This window comes from Microtus ochrogaster, chromosome 1 (genome assembly GCF_000317375.1).
Source record: "Microtus ochrogaster isolate Prairie Vole_2 chromosome 1, MicOch1.0, whole genome shotgun sequence".
Classification (NCBI taxonomy): Eukaryota; Metazoa; Chordata; class Mammalia; order Rodentia; family Cricetidae; genus Microtus; species Microtus ochrogaster.
In genome coordinates this window covers 29,928,817-29,939,140 of record NC_022009.1, presented here as the reverse complement: position 1 = coordinate 29,939,140, position 10,324 = coordinate 29,928,817, and positions in this window count along the sequence as shown.

The following is a 10,324-nucleotide window of genomic DNA, read 5'->3' as shown; positions in this document are numbered from 1 at the left end:
ATAGATATAGATAGATAGATAGATAGATAGATAGATAGATAGATAGATAGATAGATAGAAGTTAAGAAAAGAAAAAATGCATGATTCCAGTGCAGATTTGAACAGTGATATAAGGGTGTCATTTTTTCTTTCAAGAAAATAATGTACTGTTTATGTCATGATGCCCATGTGTCAGATAGCCCTTCTAGTGGATCATTTGGTAAGAAAATAAAGATACCTATCAGAAATATTTTTCTTTTTCTCTTATTTATTATTCTCTTATACAATATATTTTGACCACAGTTTCTCCTCACTCTCTCCATGCTTTCTATTTTCCCCCACCTCTTCTCTCCCCCAGATATATTCCATCTCTTCCCTTTCATAAAGGAACAGAACTTCTAGAGAAATCAACTCAATATGGCATGGTAAGATTCAGTAAGACTAGTTAGGCATAAACCCTCATACCAAGGCAGGAACAAGGCAACCCAGTAGGAGGAAAAAGGTACCAAGAGCAAGAAAAAGAGTCAGTGACACCCTATTTCCACTGTAAGGAGTCCAAGAACACCAAGGGTAAGAACACCAAGTTACATAACACATATGCAAATAATCTTTCACAGATCCAGGCAGGTTCTGTAATTGCCACTTCATGCTCTGTGATTCTGAATGAATCCCACTTATTCAATTCTGCAGGCCATGTTCTCCTGGTATCCTCAACCCATCTGGCTCCTACAATCCTTCCTCTGTCTCTTCCACGGGGTTCCCAGAACGCTGCCTAATATTTATTTTTGGGTCTCTGCATCTGCTCCAATCAGCTGTCAGAGGAAACCTCTCTGATGATAATTGGACGAGAAACTGATCTATTGGTATAATAGAATATCATTAAGTCATTTTATTGATTCCCCCCACCCAGTTGCATTTGATGCTCCTCTAGGTCTAGACTCAACATGACTCTAGTAATTGTAATTGGAAACAAAATTTACCTGTGAAGTGTGTGTATATTTCCTGCAAACTAACAAATTGAGAATTACACCAAAGAGAAAAAGCTGCTGGGGCACTGTAGGAAGCATCTAGCACCAAGCTCAATTACTCAGTGGACTAAAGGAAACACTTCATACTCCAGTTTAGCTATCCTACAGCCACGTCTTTTCTCAGCTAGATTCTGACATTTAAACTTACAGTTCCAGTATCATTCCTGGAAAAAGTAGAACAGTTCTCTTTACAACTCCCTAACCTCACTTAACATTTTTATCCTAGTTGGTGATAGTTTCTAGAAGAAAAAAATCATAGAATAAAATAGCTGTTTAATAAGAGTTATTAAAATTAGTTTTATTAATAGTTCAATGCAATTTTATAATAAGGAGAGAAATTTAACAGTCTGTTCTCTGCATATTTTACATTTCTTTGACTAATTCATCCTTCAATAGAAGTACACCCACTTAATCCTATAACCTACTCAAGGCACACTGTAGGCACTGATGGGAATTACTATGTGTATGTATACTATATATATGTGTGTATTTGTGTATGCATATATGTATATATATATAGATGAAATGCTAATTGGTATGTTTTAGTTCTTCAGTAAAACACATTGTCCTCTTTGATCTGCTATATAATGCCACCCATTTGGAAAATAAAGCAATTCCATTAAAATCTGAAGAAGTTATTTTATCAGAGACATAAGCATTGAATTATTTCGACTTTTAAGGAAAATGAGAGAAGATGAAGAGCATCATACTTTTGGGAAAGAAATTGTCTTCCTAAATAAAAGCATAGTGATTTGAGATAACATATGCCTTTGGAATGTACAATTTCAAACTTGGGTTCTGAGATATTGCAAATATCTCGTCTCTTCCTTTGAATGCTGAGAATTGAATTCTTTTAAATTAAGGTTCCCATTAGCCTGTTCAGTGTTCTAACATCAATTTTCATATGATAATGTACTTTCAATGTATCTATTTTTCTTTATTTTCTTTTAAAGAAAAAATCTATAGGCTTTTTTTTCTGGCTCATGCTTTAATATACATATAACTACTATAGCAGTGTAAAGGGACAGATATCTTTTCAGTTTGGTGAGGAATATTAAAGTTAAGTATCATAGATTAGGCTGCAACCTAAGAGAGAGATATCCATAGAGATCTTTCTATCATGCTTTAAGTATGTATCTATACTCCTGGATAAAAGAAGTCCTGAGTCCACTAGGCATATGGAAAATACATAGATTTTCTTGTATTTACTGTTTGCATTTTTTTCTTATGAGTAGACATAATTAATGAATGATAACTACCAAAGAGTGAAGATTCTCATTAATAAATGATACCCATGTAACAGAGAGATCCCATTTCACAGATTTCTTGTAAATCTGCTTTGCCATGAATTCTCATCTCTTTGAGTCACATTTCCTCCCTAACTTCGTATTTCAGAATTCATTTAGCTACAAGCAGGTTTGAAAATTGTAGGGGTGTGTGTTGAGAACATACATATCTGCTGAAATGGATTCATACAGAGTCATAGACAGGCGCCTCTACATTCTTAATTATTTTCCTAATGGGATATATCAAAAACTTGTAAGCGTAGAAAGTTCAAAGAGAATGGTAAAACATCATTGATAACATTTAGAATGGCTGACAGTGGAATGGAACACTTTTCCCCTTTCTTTGGATAGGCTTCTGTTATAATCAGCAGGTTCTCAATAGATTCTTAGTGAGCTGGGAAAAGATTCATGTGACCCTTGTTCCCACTTCCCACTACACAGTAGAATGCTGTTATTTCTCACTGCTGCCTTAAGCTAATGAATTTTAAAACTATGTCTTTGTCTTCATCTGTTTTTTTTACTAAGTGTGAAATATGAAGAATCATAATAATTTAAATAATGACTCAGAATGAGCTTCTTATATTTTCCCTAACTAAATATTCAGTTTTAACCCTCTGTAACACACACACACACACACACACACACACACACACGCATGCACACATGCACACACGCACACACACACACACACACACCTTTCTACTCTCTACTCCATTTTTCATTTCTAGGATCTGTTTATGACACAAGTAACAGGAACTTTTTCTAATATGCTGGGTGTTGTACTATAAATTCATATGACAGTGGATGGGATATTTTTATGTCATCAATTGAAAACAGACATTTACTGATTTTCTTACAGTTTTTGATATTGTCATATTAGTTTGATTATAAACACTCAAATTTTCATTAACTGCTTTTTAATTCACTAATTAAACAAAAAAATCATAAGCCACCAGTGCTGTATGTAGGTGCTCATGCCACACTGAAGGATAGCATGGGAGTCTATACTACCCATCGAGAGAAATAAATGGAGAGCTCTATGGGTAATATTTATACCAATAACTTAAAAGATATATGATAAAAATTAATTTTCTCCAATATACTTACTTTCTTGTGTTCAAGATGCTTTAACAATATGCTCAGTTTTGTGGCTTATAAACAATAATCTTTTATATAACTCAAAACAACCATGTTTGATGTGTCATTGATGGAGGTTAGGAGTCACACATGGCATGGCTAATAAACAGACTATATACACCCATAAAGTACTAAATAACAACAACAGAGAAGTATCTAGCAAATTTATATAGAGAGCTCATCATCCAGAAGCATGTTATGGAGTCCAGTGATAATGGAGAAAAGAGAACCAGACTCTGACAACTGTAGGGTGTCCTCTGGCATGAGTAATGGATGGTTTATCTTCCTCGAAATATCTCATCTTGCTAGACTTTTCAAGATGTTCGGTGCCTTGAAAAGCACCATGCACTCCACTTTGAGGATCATCAGTTTATGAAGTTAGGGCTGAATTCTTTCAGGCTGATGCAAACCTTAGTGACCTGCAGGGGCAAGAAGGAGGCATACATACCCACACATGTGAAGGTTCAGGATACTGTGGGTGAGCAGTTTCATGTTACCACATTCAAGCCTGTAAGGCACAGTAACTTTCTAACATTTTTGGAGGCTCTAAAATCCAAGATGAAAGCAGTAGTAGAATCTGTGTCTAGTGGGCATCTTTCTTCCCAGTTTACAGGTGGTGCTCTTTCTCTTTTCCCTTATTGAATGAAATGGGTTAAGAGAGCTCCTGTACAAGAGCTTCTCTTGGGACATGTTCTTAGTGCCTACTCAAGTACAATGACCTTATCTCCTAACATTATGTTGGCATTGAGATTTCAACTATGACATACATTCATATTTAACTATATAAAATGATTTTCATATTGATGTAAATATAAAATGATAAAATAATTGTGTAATAGATAACATAATAAAAAATCATTCCTTTAATTTTTTTTTATTTTTGAGAATATAGGTATATAATTTTCTCCTTTCAAACCTTCCCATATACCCTTCTTGATCCCTTTCAAATGTTGATAGATCATCTGAAAATGGATGTTTTTTACTGAAGAAGATAAACTTCAACAGTATGTCTATAGTTCCAATCACTAAGAAAATTTGGTCCTGAGGGTTGCTTGAAGCTAGGAATGAGAAAAATCCCCCCCCCCAAAAAAATAGGAAGACTCTATTTCAAAACCAAAGAAAAGGGAAAACCACATAAGTGGAGTATGTGGGACTAGGATGAGCAATTTAAATTGAAAGGTCAACAGATAACATCTATTTTTTTTCTATATGTACCTCCTCCTTTATCCTACACATTTGGCTCCATGCTTTAGCTTACCATAGGCTAACTCTGCAGAAGCTGTGATTTTCAGCAAACAAGTATATTCTTCAGTTCAAACATCTTTACTTAAGCAGAAACTACACTTCTCATAGCAAGTGATTTTGGAAAATCCCTCCATTGAAAACTTGACTTGCCCAATAGTATTAACAGCTATGAAGCTATGAAGGGCCCTCATCTTGCTCTTAAAAAACTAATTGGTTCATATAAATCTTCCCAGTTTGACATCATGGTTTCTGAATATCTGTAACTTCAAAGAATTAAAAACACTCAAAGCTAAGATTTAGACTTAGGATATCAATTTTTTGTGTGCTATGGAATATTTTATCCCTATTCATTTGTTACTTTAGGGAAAAATTCGATGCAATTTTGGCATTCAAGGATATCTCACAAAGGTTTGGAGTTTTATTTAGCTCAGAGGGGAATCCTCAAAGAAGAGAATTAGTGTTAGATATGCATCCCCTCAGAAATGTGTATTCAGGGTTATAGTAAATATTTCTGTTGTTTTTGAGACAGGGATTCCATGTTTGGTTGTCGTGGAGCTAGCTCTCTAGACCAGACTAGCCTCAAACTCAAAGAGATCCACGTGCTTCAGTCTCCCAAGTCCTGGCATTAAAAGCCTGTGTCACTACTACCCAGCTTAAAATAATGTATTAGTAATAACTGGTCTTCTTTAGCCCTTTTTAGCTTATATTAAGGAAAGGAAATTCTTAAGTACTGTAAGAGTTTTTTTATACATTATACAAGATGATATAATTCCTTAAGAAATAGCTATCGTTGACAAATAAATGTATACATACTTGAAATGAGTCTGTTTCATTTACAAGATTAAGGTTAGCAAAATTATGGTAATGAGCATATTTAAAGATTATATAGTTATTTAGTTTTTTTCCTTTACATGTATATGAAATAAGATACATTTCTTAATTATCTAAGAATATATAGTGTCAACAACTTTTGAATACATAGTAAACTACTATTGGTTATATTATCCATCATGATACATATGATAGCTTCAGAGTACTATGATAACAAAATTTATACACTTTCCTTGGTACCAAAGATGCTATTGTTTTTCTATTATTTGAATTAATCCATTTCACAGAAATATATTGTCTTAAGCAGTATTTTTTTTCTAAGTTAAGCTCACTTAATATTATATTTAATGTTTTATCAAAACTGTCAGACATAAGGATTCCTTTATTTTTAAAACTAAGAAGTATTGCATTCTTTTTCTTTTAATTTCCTTCACTTTTAGGCAATGATTGTTTTCATATCTCAGCTATTGTGACTACTGCAGCATTTTATTATTCTGAAGAATATTGGAGTTAAAGAGTGAAATGACCGTAATAATTGTATTTCTATCAGTTGTGTGTGGAGATTCTCTTTTTCATCTTTCCAGAACTTTTTATGATTATCTTGTATATATTTATTCATTTTTTCATGCCTTGTGTTCCATTGCTTTCTACTGCTTCTTTTCTTCTGATAGAATAATCTTAAAAGTAATTTTGAGGTTCACATATATGGTTTGCATGGAATAATTGAGGATTAAGCCAGGAGACTTGTTCTTTTTGCCTAACGAGCCATCAATTCCTAAGTTACACTCTCAAGCCTACTTAATATTTTCTTAATATTTATATCCTGTTTGATTTAAAAAATATATTTTGGTTTATCTTACAATTTAGGTTTTGATTCTTTATCAAGACATTTGTGGATGCTCATTTTCCTGACCTTAGTTACTAAACAGTTTCTTGATTCCGGTGGTCTCATAGTGTTTGCTTAGAATTCCACATTCTATGAAGTCTTTCACAGCTGGCCTTGAGTTTAAAAATGGAAACTCTCCCTTCCCGTTTTAAGTGGCAGACTTTAAAGAAAAATTAATCTTACCAGTGTGTGCAGCTAATAATTTTCAGGCTCTTCCATACATTTTCTATAGATATTCTCCTACATCCTTCTTGTTCTCTGACAGAGAAATTCTTAGGGTGGCATTGCATCGCTTAATTCCACGGAGCTAGACCTTCTCTTCAATGCTCCTGTTGTTTAACCTAGGGTAGTGACTGAAATGCTAAACGTTGAATCCCTCTTTAATTGCCATAGCTGAATGATCATCTTGCATGTACATAAAGTCACTCACAAAAGCTTATACTTGCTTTCATATGTAGAGAAGGTTTGTGATGATATATTTCTGGATTCTGAAAGACAGTCCTAGTCTCTCTATTGTTTTTTTGGTTGTTTGTTTTTTATTTTTTTGAGACAAGGTTTCTCTGTAGCTTTTTGGTGCCTGTCCTGAAACTAGCTCTTGTAGACAAGGCTGGGCTCGAACTCACAGAGATCCACCTGCCTCTGCCGCCAGCCTTAGTCTCTTTATTGTAAAATAAATTTTAGGACCTGTGGTGATACATTCTGAACCTTACTCTTATATTCACATATAAGAGAAGCTACCATCCTTCAAAGAAGTCACTGTTTGCCATAAAAGTAAGTCATTACAGAAAACCAATTGAACAAATGCAGCGATCAGAAGAGTACAGGGTATCCAGCCCTAAAAGGCACAGCTGGGTCATATCTGCTGAATCAGTGCCTCATAGAACCTCACAGAAAAGGGGGGTGGAAAGAATGTGTGAGATGGGACACCAGGAAGACTCCTATGAGATAGTGTCTCCTAGAAATGACTGAATAAACAAGACCAGAACACTAACAATGTCAGTAGATTTGCTAATTTAGAGCAGGATAATTCCACAAGACCCAGTCCTGTTTCAAAGAACTGTAGTCAACTAAGGACTTCTGGGAGAGAGAATTAACCTTTCTCAGAAATGAGTTTCTTATTGGTGATCCAACACAAATTGATCAACCCTGAAACCGTGTACATACGAACCAACAAACCTCGACGCAGGTTGTATTTTTGCATCAACTCAAAAAGAGTTAACTTGTACATGGCATAGATATTGATTTGAAAAACCTATGCTGTCTAGGAGAGTCATTGTCCCTTTATTTAGAGGCCAACCTATTTACTCTTTTCTTAAATAGAGTAAGTTTTTCTGAGGTCTTCAATATTAGTCATCCTTTCAACATCCTAATCTTCCCATTGCTGATGGCACTTACTACTACTCCTTTTTCCATTACTTCCTATTTTCTATTCATATCACCTGTGTTCTGTAAGTCCTCCCTTGGAACAACCCTCCTCAATGGTCTCGTAGTAATTTCCAGACATTGTAGGTATATTGAATAAATTAAGCTCCATGCCATATCCTTTGTCTTTCATAAGTTATGCTTAATAAACTATATAGGCATATATCCTTAGGTAAACCTAGATAAAATTCTGTCATTAATAAATATTTCAGCATTTTAGTATAAAAATTGTTTCCTAATTTCACATCATTTGTGTGTGTGTCACCAACTGAGTTTAATTACGATTCCTGTTGTGGTAGATTATATGCTGAACGTTGAAAGAAAGGGCACACTTGGGAAGAGCCTAATCAAGAGGTAAGAAGATGGGAGAAGTAAAAATGAACAAACGTATTATGTAAATGTCAGAAATTATCAAATAATTAAATACATGTATACCACATAATGAATTAATTAATCAAATTGCATATAATAACACAAAATATTGTTTTATATTCTCTTGAATTATTTATTAATTTTTAAAAATGGAGAATTGGTGATTCAATGAATGAGTTGTGTTTTATTTGTGGAGATGGTGAAGAATCCATTCTTCTACAATGCAGTTTTCTTTGCACAATATGGCTGACTTCGCTGTTTAATTATACTGCATTTTGTCCCTAGCTACCCTTGGAAATCTTTGATTTGTGTCCTATTGTCTGGTGCCATCAGGGGAACATTGTGAAACTCTTATACAAAATTCTCTGCTGTAGATGAAAAGGTTTCCTCATAAGTACATTTTAAATCTTATTAGATGTTTTTTTCTGCTGGCTGTTAGCTACAATTCATCATTTTATCCACAAGTATATTACAAACAATGCACTTCAAAAGATGTTTTTATAGGTAAATTTTAGCACATGCCCCTCATAGATTATCATGCCTTCCTGTTTATCAAGGTTTGCATTTTCAACTTCCTGACCACTTGGGTGTTAGCTTGATTTGAATTGTTTCATTCAAATTCTGGTATCAGTTTGCAGTCTTTTATCAATGTGTGTTGAGCCCTTTGTGTGTAACAGACTGCATTTGCTTCTGAGTTCATGGGAAAAAAACAAAAAGCCTACATTCATTGTATACCTTTTAATTTAACTGTAGACAATCCAAGGATGTTTAGTTTTATTTGCTCTTAGAAATACATCATTTTTCTACTATTCTAATTTTTAGTATATATACTTGTAATTGTAGTATATTTTGAGATTTTTGTGGCAATATATGTCTAATAATATATTTTCTTTAATATATTCTAAAACCTATGACATTTCTTCTTTCACTTCTGATTTCATTTCCGAGATCCATACATATTCATTTTTTTTTATTTGTTTTTTTTGGGTTTTCCTTTTTTCCCTGCTCCCCTTCTTTCCTTTCCCCTCCACTTCAACCCTCTCTCATGGTCCCCATTTCCCAATTTACTCAGGATATTTTGTCTTTTTCTATTTACCATGTAGATTAGATCCATGTATGTCTTTCTTATGGTCCTCATTGTTGTCTAGGTTCTCTGAGATTGTGAATTGTAGACTGGTTTTCTTTGTTTTATGCCTAAAAGCAACTTATGAATGAATACAGATGATATTTGTAGTTCTGTTTCTGGATTACCTTACTCAATATGATGTTTTATCTTACACCTGTAAGAATGGCCAAGATCAAAACACTGATGACAACTAATGCTGGAGAGGATGTGGAGTAAATGGAACACTCCTGCATTGCTAGTGGAGGTGCAAAATGGTACAGCCTTTTTGGATATTAATTTAAAAAATATTGTGTGGTTATAAATCTTGCCTTTTCAAACCATCTAAATTCATCCTTTACTTTCTTTCTTTATGCATTATCTATTGTTCAATATTAAATATTTTCAGGTATGGCGATTTCTCAGAAAATTAGGAAATAACCTTCCTCATGACCCAGCAATACCACGTTTGGGTATGTACCCAAAGGATGCTCAATTGTACTACAAGGACATGTGCTCAACTATATTCATAGCACCATTTTTTGTCATAGCCAGAACCTGGAAACAACCTAATTGTCCCTCAACCAAAGAATGGATAAGAAAAATGTGGTACATTTACACAATGGAGTACTATACAGCAGAAAAAATATAACATCTTGAAATTTGCAGGCAAATGGACGGATCATTATTCTGAGTAAGCATTTCCTTATTTTGTTTATCTTTCTTAAGGATAATACTTAATGTTTTAGTTTCTTTTCCATTGCAATGATAAAATTAGAGGAGGAATTGGTTTATTTCAGGTTGCATGCTATAATCCATTATCAAGTGAAGTCAGGTCAGGAACTCATAGATAAACTTGGAGAAACTGTGGAAGATTTCTGTTTGTTGACTTATTCACGGACACATCCTCCCTCCATTTATTTAGTTTTCTTATACAATTCAAGAATACCTGACCAAGAAGTAGTGCCACACAAGATCAACTGAGTCTTCCTATATCAATTAATAATCAGGACAATCACCCACAGACCTGACACAG